This window comes from Cupressus sempervirens, chromosome 1 (genome assembly GCF_028749045.1).
Source record: "Cupressus sempervirens isolate cs-2001-9-10 chromosome 1, ASM2874904v1, whole genome shotgun sequence".
NCBI lineage: Eukaryota > Viridiplantae > Streptophyta > Pinopsida > Cupressales > Cupressaceae > Cupressus > Cupressus sempervirens.
Genome location: NC_143118.1, coordinates 331367653 through 331377038, shown reverse-complemented (window position 1 = coordinate 331377038; position 9386 = coordinate 331367653).

Here is a 9386-nt window from a genome sequence, read left to right as displayed (position 1 = left end):
TAGAAAGCCAAAATTTAGTGAACTTATCCAACCTTATTGAAAATATTGAAGAAGAAATTGAAGATTTGAATGTGTCATACAGTGATACCTCTTCAAATGGTGGAGGTTTGTCTTCTCCTCCTCCAGGGATGATTAAAGCCCAAAGAAGAATACGATATGTGAAAGGTAAAGGATGGACTTTCATAGTCATTCATCTTGAACCTAAAGTTGAGGAAATCAAAGAGCTGATAGGGGAGATTTAGGATAAACAAGAAAAACATGCACTTCCTCTATCTACAGAAAGTTACAATGGGTTCCTAAGAAACAGTCATTCAAGGCTCAAGTGAAAGAGAAGTTAAGGATTAATAAGGGTAAAGTTAGAAAACCCAAGGAAAATGTGATTTTGACACTCTACTTTGATGGTTCCAGGCTCAAGATGGGAGCTGATGTTGGTATCAAATTGGTCAACCCAAAAGGTAGGTCTTTCTATGCCACATATCGGTTACAGTTTAGATGTACTAACAATGCTGTAGAATATGAAGCATTAATTCAAGGACTTCTCTTTGCACTAGAGAAAGGAGTCATAGCTCTTAAAATCAAAGGGGATTCTCAATTGGTCATATGACAAGTAAAATCCATATACTCTTGCAATGATAAAAGATTACTTGCTTACAGAAAAAGGGTATGCGATATATTGGATGACTTTGAAGCCTTAAACATCAAATCCATCCAAGAAGAAAGAATATAGTAGTAGATGCTCTCGCCATCTCAACAAGTGCTTTACAACTAGTTGAAGCAACCAAGTTGAAAATATTTTTAGTAGAATTGGTTTCTATTCAATCCATTCCCAATAATATCACCAACTTTCAGGTCTTTCAAGATGATCAACATATACTTGAGTTTATCATGTGTAGTTGCCATTTTGAGGGACATGAGATTGATGATACACCAAATGATAGACTTGAAGATGATGGGCTTGAAGATGAAGATGGGATTCTTAATTTAAAGACTAACACTATTCCAAAAGGAATGGTTGAACTAGAATGCATATTTGGTCATGATGAATCAACACTCAATAGAAGGGAAACTCGAGAAAAAGGAATCAAAGAATGTGACTCTTACAATTTGGGTACTGATGAAGAACTAAGAATGGTATAGATAGAAGAAACATGCAACTCATGAGAAAGGGAAGACATGCTCAAATTACTCATCGAGTACAAGGATGTCATTGCTTGGAGCTATGAAGAGTTGGAGACTTATGATCCTAAGATTATCACACATGACATCTTGCTAAAGCCCAATGTTAAACCATTTTGACAAAGAAAAAGACCTATAAATCCTCTTATTGAACCACTAATCATGAAAGAAGTAAAGAAGTTACTAGATTCTAAGATCACATTTCTTATTTTCCATTCTACATGGGTGGAAAATTTGGTTCCCGTGGAGAAGAAGATAGGAGAGATTTGTCTTTGTGCTGACTTTCGCAACTTGAATCTAGCATCTCAAAAGGATAACTATCCTCTATCCTCATTGGATGAGGTTTTTCAAATTGTTAATGGTTCAAAAATGATGTCATTCTTATATGGATATTCAAGGTATAATTAGGTGATGGTTGATGAAGAAGATAGGCTAAGGATGACTTTCACAACAAAGTGGGGAACTTTTGCCTATAGAAGGATTCCCTTTGGACTGATTAACATGGGAGATACATTTCAACAAGTGATGGATGAAGCCTTCACAAGATTGATTAATAGATGTATAGTCATCTACATGGATGACTTGACTATCTTTTCAAAAGATCAAAGTACCATATTGCTGATCTAAGACGGGTATTCAACAAATGTCGTAAATATGACATATCTCTCAATCACAAGAAATGCTCATTTGGCATTACTAAAGGAAAACTCCTAGGGCATATTATTATTGAAGCCAAAATTTTCATTGATCCAAATAGAGTCGAATCCATTCTGAAGTTAACACCTCCACATAGTCGAAAGGAATTGAAGTCTTTCTTCAGAAAGATAAACTTTGTGCAAAAATTCATAAGTGGATTTGCAGAGATAGTTCATCCTCTTAATGATTTACTCAAAAAGGGGGCTAAGATGGGATGGGTGCCTAAGATAAAAAAAAATTCATTTGAAGATATCAAGGTTGCCATTTCAATAGCCCTAGTTTTGGTGAGTCTAGATTACGAGTTACCTTTCAAGATCTATTCCTTTGCTTCTGAACATTCTTGTGCAGGGATCTTGACATAGAAAAGGGAAAAGGAAGATGAGAGACCAATTACTTTTATGAGTTTTCCTTTGAAGAATGTAGAGTTGAATTATTCAAACCTTGATAAATAATCCTTTGCATTGATCAAGGCAGTAAAGAAGTTCTGTCACTACATACTAAGAAGTAAGGTGTATGCAATTGTACTTGATCTAGCAGTAAAGAAACTTTTGATGTAGAATGAACTTGGTGAAAGGAGAGGAAAGTGGATGGCCATAATTCAAGAATTTGATCTCAAAATTCAACCTATGAGATTAGTCAAAGGTCAAGGGTTGTCAAAAATGATAGCTGATAACCAGGATGGAAATGAAAAGGAATTCAAGTTTGACAATGAAATGGATAAGGATGGTCAAAAGAAGATAGTTGTATCACAAGTTGACATTAATCAAGGAGTGGTGATAGATGTTTGGTATCAAGACATTGTTTATCATCTCCTACAAGACCAATGCCCAAAGTTGATGAATAGTTCACAAAGTAGGGGACTTAAGATGAAGTGTGAATCTTATATTCTACATGATAATAAGTTGTACACGAGAAACTATGAAGGGATTTATTTGAAGAGTTTAGGCCATGACGAAGCAAAGGAAGTCATGGAATAATTTCATGATAAGTATGGTACAGGACATGGTTTGACAGAAGCAACGACCCACCTGATTCTAAGATTGAGTTATTTTTGGCCCTCGATATTCAAAGACACTCTCAAGCATGTACGCTCTTGTCATATATGTCAAACTAGTGCCAACAAAGAAAGGAATTCGATAATGTCCTTATAGCCTATGTATGATATATGCCCCTTTGCAAAGTGGGGGCTAGGTTTCATTGGTTTGGTGAACCCACCATCATCAACTAGACATGCATTTATTCTTATTGCTACGAATTACTGCACACAATGGATAGAAGTAGAAACCTTCAAAGTTACACTACTAAGGTGGTGAAAAAATTCTTGGAAGAACATATTGTTACTAGGTTTGGGATGCCATTCCGTCCTATGTGTGATAACGGGTCTGCTTTCACATCTGTATTCTTAACCCAGTGAGCATTTGAAAATCAAGTCATTATCAAGTTCTCTTCAAATTACTACCTGCAAGGAAATGGGGTAGCAAAATCTAAAAACAAGAACTTGATCATAGTGATAAGACAATTGTTGAAGGAGAATCCTAGGGATTGGCATACACAACTAAAATATGCCTTATGGATAGATTGAGTGAGAGTCAAAAATGCTTTGGGAAATTCTCCATATTTTCTTGTCTACAGAAAAGAGAAAATGTTTCTACTCAACCTCAAAATTCCTATTTTGAAATGCATGAGTGGGTATGTTGAAGATGCTGAAAAAGTACAAATTAGATTGATGAATCTTTTGGAGATGGATGAGAAATGAATAGTTGCATTGGAGCACACGGCTAAACATCAAGCTATTATGAAAAGATGGTTTGACAAGAGAGCCATGATCAAATCATTTAGGATTTTTGACCTTGTTTTACTCTAGGACAAGGCAAAAGAAAAGCCAAGTAGCGATACCAAGTTTCAATGCTTGTGGAAGGGCCCTTATTAGATTGCAAAAATTCTTGGAGAAAACACTTTTAGGCTCAGTTCCTTACAGGGGGAATTTCTTCCCTTGTCCCTAAATGGGTAGTTTTTGAAGCATTATTTTGAATCCTAAAAGACAAAAAAAATTAGTTAGATTTTATTTCTGCATTTAGCTTAGATTTTCATTCTTGCAAGTGTGTTTATTTTTGCAAGTGTGTTTGCTTTCAATCATGTGTTTCCTTTCAAAGTTGTGTTAGTCCTGGGGGGTAAGGTGTACTTGAGATTTTCTCTTAAGATTTCATTAACCACTATTTGATTCCAATTTTAGGAAGAGGTATTTTTCTGTCAAAACATTTAGACAATTGTGTGTCTTATACCAACCAAGTAATTAACATTTCTTGTGGAAATAGGGGACTTTCTATCTAAAAATTAGAAGCCTAGATCAACAAGTAATTAACACTCTGCAAATTTAAGAATTTTGATTGTTTTAGGTGTTGTTGAATTGAATCCAAAGATGACAAGGGATGATCCAAACTTCATTTGGTTCAAAAAAGAGGGGCATCCTTGAAAGGTTGTTAAGGTCATTGTTTAGCATGAGAGTTTCTAAAAAGTTTTAAAAGAGGAACACAAAGGATGTTCACAAGAGATCGAATCCAAGAAATGACACTGATGTCCTGACTACATATCCTAAGCATAGTCAGGGTACAGAATAATAATAATAATAATATTTGAAAAAATTTAACAAAAAAAGAAAAGCAAAAATACGATGTTAAGTCTGAAGGATTCTAAAGATATGAAATGGCAAAAGATACATTCTCAAAATAAGCATCTGGTATTCCAAGCATTGTTTCATCAAAAGTAATGTTCTAAAGGACATGGAGCAATTATTCAAAAGCCAAAAATCAAAAGAATGTGGCATCCCATCAAGATCCATTGAAATGATTTTCTCATCTGGTCGACCCATTGATTGATAAAAAGCCTTCATGGAGATTCTAAATGAATGAGCTAGGAGCAATGGAAGATTATTTCGAGTTATCAAAAAACTTTGATTGACTTCATTCTAACATGTCGAAGGGGAATGAATCTACAACACACACACACTAAATTTGAAGGTCTTAAATTCTAGGACTTTGACTATAAAGTCATATGAAAGATGCCCGGGAGCTATTCAAAGCCTAGTTGGTGTCTGACACACATTAGAAGAATGTTTGCTGATGAAGTAATGCTTTGGTCATTTCTTCCTTTTTTGGGGGCTATTTTTTGTGGTATCCACAACACACACCCCATTCCTCACTAGGAAAGGGGAACCCCTACTTTTTTCGACTCCCGGACTCACAGTTTGAGAGTCAGGAGAAGAAAGTTTTGTCAGAGTTAGAATTTTAGAGTCAAAAATTGAAAAATCACAAAATTGAAAAAAAAAATTAATTAGATTAAATAAAAAATAAAAAATAAGTTTTATTAAATCGCATGCACATGTGGGCAGGAATGCACACTGTGCACCCCCACTTTGCCAGGGGTTATAAAACCCCTATGCGGGCTCAACTTAAACATTTGTTTCAAGAGTTTGTTTGAAGGTTTTTTCATCACTACACAAGGAAATACTCATTATGTCATACTCAAAGCATTTGCATGGTGGCGGTAGTGTCTGCACCATATACAAACTCTTGTGTGACAGTGGTTATGCTCGCGCTCTCAAAGCATTTGCATGGTGGTAGCAACACCTATGCCATATACAAAACCTTGTGTGGTGGTGGTTGCACCCACATTCTCAAAGCATTTGTGTGGTGGCTGCAAGGCCTACGCCATATACAAACCCTTGTGTAGCAGTGGTTGCGCCCACACTCTCAAAGCACCCACATAGTGATGGAAGCGCCCATGTCATATACAAAGCATTGCACAGTGGCTCTTTGCACCTATGCTCCAAAAACACTTGAGTGGTGCCCTCAATGCCTGTGCTCTCAATACATTCATGTAGTGGTGCTCCTTGCCCACACTTGAGAAATCTTGCACATTGACAATAATTTTGCATGCATTTTGTGGTCGCGCACCACTAGCTTGGCCACATGCCTTAAAACCTTAGGTGCACACGCTTTGCTCTTCCCTGCACTTTCTTTTAATTATTATAAATTTTTTATATTTTTCATAAAAAAAATAATAATAAATGATAAAATTTAAAAAAATATTCATAATAAAAGAAGAAGAAAATAATAAAAATAAATGAAAATAAATAAAGTGTCTAAATGGGGGCTTTTTTTTCTTTTCTTTATTTTTATTTTAATTCATAATGTTTACATTTTTTTTGGACTAATAAATTTATTTTTTCTCATAATGTGCAGATATTTAAATGGCATCCATGTCTGGAGTAGCATCCAAACCAATAGTCTTCCAGTTCTAAGGTGTACCTTCAAAGTCAAGATTCTATGAAAATTACACTAAGATCAGAGATACTGATCTCGAGCACACAGATCTAGGTGAATTCTTGAGAATTAGCAATAAGAAAATAGAGAGGTCAACTTTGGTGTTTGCATTCATCTGTTCAAGATTGGTGAATGCAGCGTCACATCCTATGTTGATACAATCAGCTGAGTAAATCATGGCCTTGTCACAACATTTTGTTCCTGATGAAAGAGTAGTCAAGAGTGTCACTAGAGAGGTTGTGTTGGATCTACAACCCAACAACATTGAGAGGGTCTTTCATCTTCCAAGAGAAAATTAGTTCATCAGATTTCCATATGAAGCAACTGAGAGATGGTATAGGGAGCATCAGCAAGAGGCCATTGATGTCATACAATCCTTGTACCTGATTGAGAAGCCTCCTTGGGGAAGGATAACTAGAAAAGTGGATATGACTCAAAGATACATGAAGGAAGACATTGGATACTCCATTATTCTCCTAAGTAGAGTCATGGGTTTACCCATAGTAGATCACCTCAACACACTCATGGTCAACTTCATTGAGACTATCAGACAAGTGAAGATACCATTACACTAGACCACCACACTAAGTGAAAAAATTTGTGAGAAACTAAGGATGGTGAAGGACAAGAAGAAATTTTACATGACTTCCTACTTGGTGTACATGCTTGTAGTGAGGGTGAAAAACTATCCCAGTTTGTATAGGAGAGGCAATATGTAAGACCCCAATGCTTAGCCATACATAGTTTATCCTCAGTTGGTGAAGAAAAAGCTCTTAGGGTAGAGAAAAGAATACAAAATTGTGAATAATGTGTTCATATTTGTGATCATTTGATTTATCAAGGGTGATTATGGAATGAGGTTATCCATTGAAACCAAAGCATAGTTCATAGCTCTTGGAGCCTACTTCATCCAGTTCAAAACATTCACCTATATACAAATAGCTGGTGCATCCATCAATCCTAAGAAGCTCCTGAGATATCCTAGTGACAAGTTGGTACTATTAGATATTTCTCAAAAAATTGAGTCAGCTTAAGAGAAGATAAAGAGGTAATGGAGACCTTGCTAGGAATGGCCATTGGTCATTAGGTCATATCAGGTGAAGTAGAAATAGGATATTCTATCCTTTGAGTGGGATTAGGAGAACTATCCTCTTGAAGAATACAACTCTCCCCGACCATATTTTGATAGTGTTGGGAAAGTGGAGAGTCTAGTAGGAAAGGACTTCCATCATTAGGATGCTATTGAAGATCACTGGATGAATTTCACAAATGACTACAATGTCTGTATTAGGGACTATTGTAGGATGACTTTGTATCTTGCAGAGAAGGCTCTCTAGTTGAACATCCATGAGGAGATAAAGCAATAGGATTCAAAGGAGTTATTAGACCCCCTATTGAATGTAGATAAAATTGGTGAAAAACCTATTCTAAATGCAAAGGTTGACAGGGAAGAAAGGGATGACATTAATCATTGAGCGAGACATGTCATCAGAATGACAAAGGATTGGATCAAGAAAACTTTTCAAGTTGATCCAATTCCTAATACTATAATCTTCCATGCACATGCTCATCTAAAAAGGGGTAAATGAAGGAAAGTCACAATTCCCACCTTTGCGCTCCAGTCTCCTATTAGGCTAGACATAGTCTACTAGCTTGATCACTCGGTAGGATATTATCACCCTTTAGAAAGGAAGGGAAAGAACAAAATAAAGAGGACCTCTCCTTAGAGGATTCAGATAGAACAGGAGCCCCTTATTGTGTCAAGCCAACCAGAAGAGGGAGAAATCCTAGAAGCCTCCATTCCTCCTATATAAGAAGAGCCCCCTTCTCCTTCTATCCCAAAAAAACATAAGAGGATTAAGATTAAGATGAAGAAAAGGCAAAGGATCAGTTTAAAATTAGCGCCTAATCCATCTATTCCCAGAACCATTCTAGAGGAAGAAGAAGATGAGGAAGAAATAGAATTAGAAGAGGATAAGGAATAGGTACACATACAAGGGAGGACTTGGCTTGCAAAAGCCACAGAGTTGGAAAGAAGAAAGAGTGCCACGAGTACCCTGCCATCCATCCAAGTAGAACCATTAGAACTCTCTTCTTTGGAAGATGAAGTGGAATAGTGGGTGAATGAGTAAAGGGAAGGAAGTGATGATGTTTTGTCCATGAAAAATTTTGATTTTATGCCCATGGGTACAATGTTGGTCGGGGATAAGATCAAAGATACCCCTACAGGTGAACTCCAATAGAAAGACTGGACACAGATGCCTCCAAAAATATAGGGTCCTGATCTCACTCCTCCCTCTCCATCATAGATTATGCTGTTAGATAAGGGTTCAACAACTCCCCCACTTTCAAGTTTAGAAGAGGAACATGTTCAAAAGGAACCATCATCAAAGGAGAAACCAAAGATGAGGGCTACTAATGAAGTGTCAAAGGAGCGATAGATGGTAGAATATGAACAAAAACCTTCCCAAGATGCTAAGGAGCAAGCTATAGGATGACTCTAAGAAAGAGTGATAAAGGGAAGGAGGTAGTTGAACACACCCCTTCATCATCAAGGGCCAAGGTCATAGAGAAAAAAATTCCTACATGGTTTTGAAAGGATATAATGAGGAGTGTTAAGCCTCAATTCCATGCTTCAAAGGATGACATTTGTGATATTATAGAGATCTTGAAAAAACTTGAGTCTCCATTACATGATGCAATGACATTCATGTTTGTCACTACCATACAGAACCAAGATTTATTTGCACAAGTGGCTCTCCCTCCTAAAGGTATAGATGTAGAATCTGTTAGTCTTGAGGACTATGAAGTAAAGGATATTATGTTACGAAGGTGTACATGGGATTCAGCCCGACAGATGATGACTATGGGAGTCAAAGAGGTTCTCAAGCACATGGAACAAGATGAGATTTAACTCTAAACACTTCAAAGGCAATTTGAGATCCTAAAGGGATATCTATCCTCTTGATCTTTAGTACCCCGAGCAGACTCTAAATACCATTCTTAGAGAAGGGGAAGGTGTACGGCTCAATCCATTTTTCAAATCTTGTTAAGAGTGGCAAGAAAACCTTAAAGATAGAGGTGTCACTATAATCATAGGGAATTTGAAGTTACTGCATGCTATGTAGGAGAATGTGAATAAGATCATAGCAATTTCGAGGCCAGACTTAAGTATCATGGATGAGGTATGGG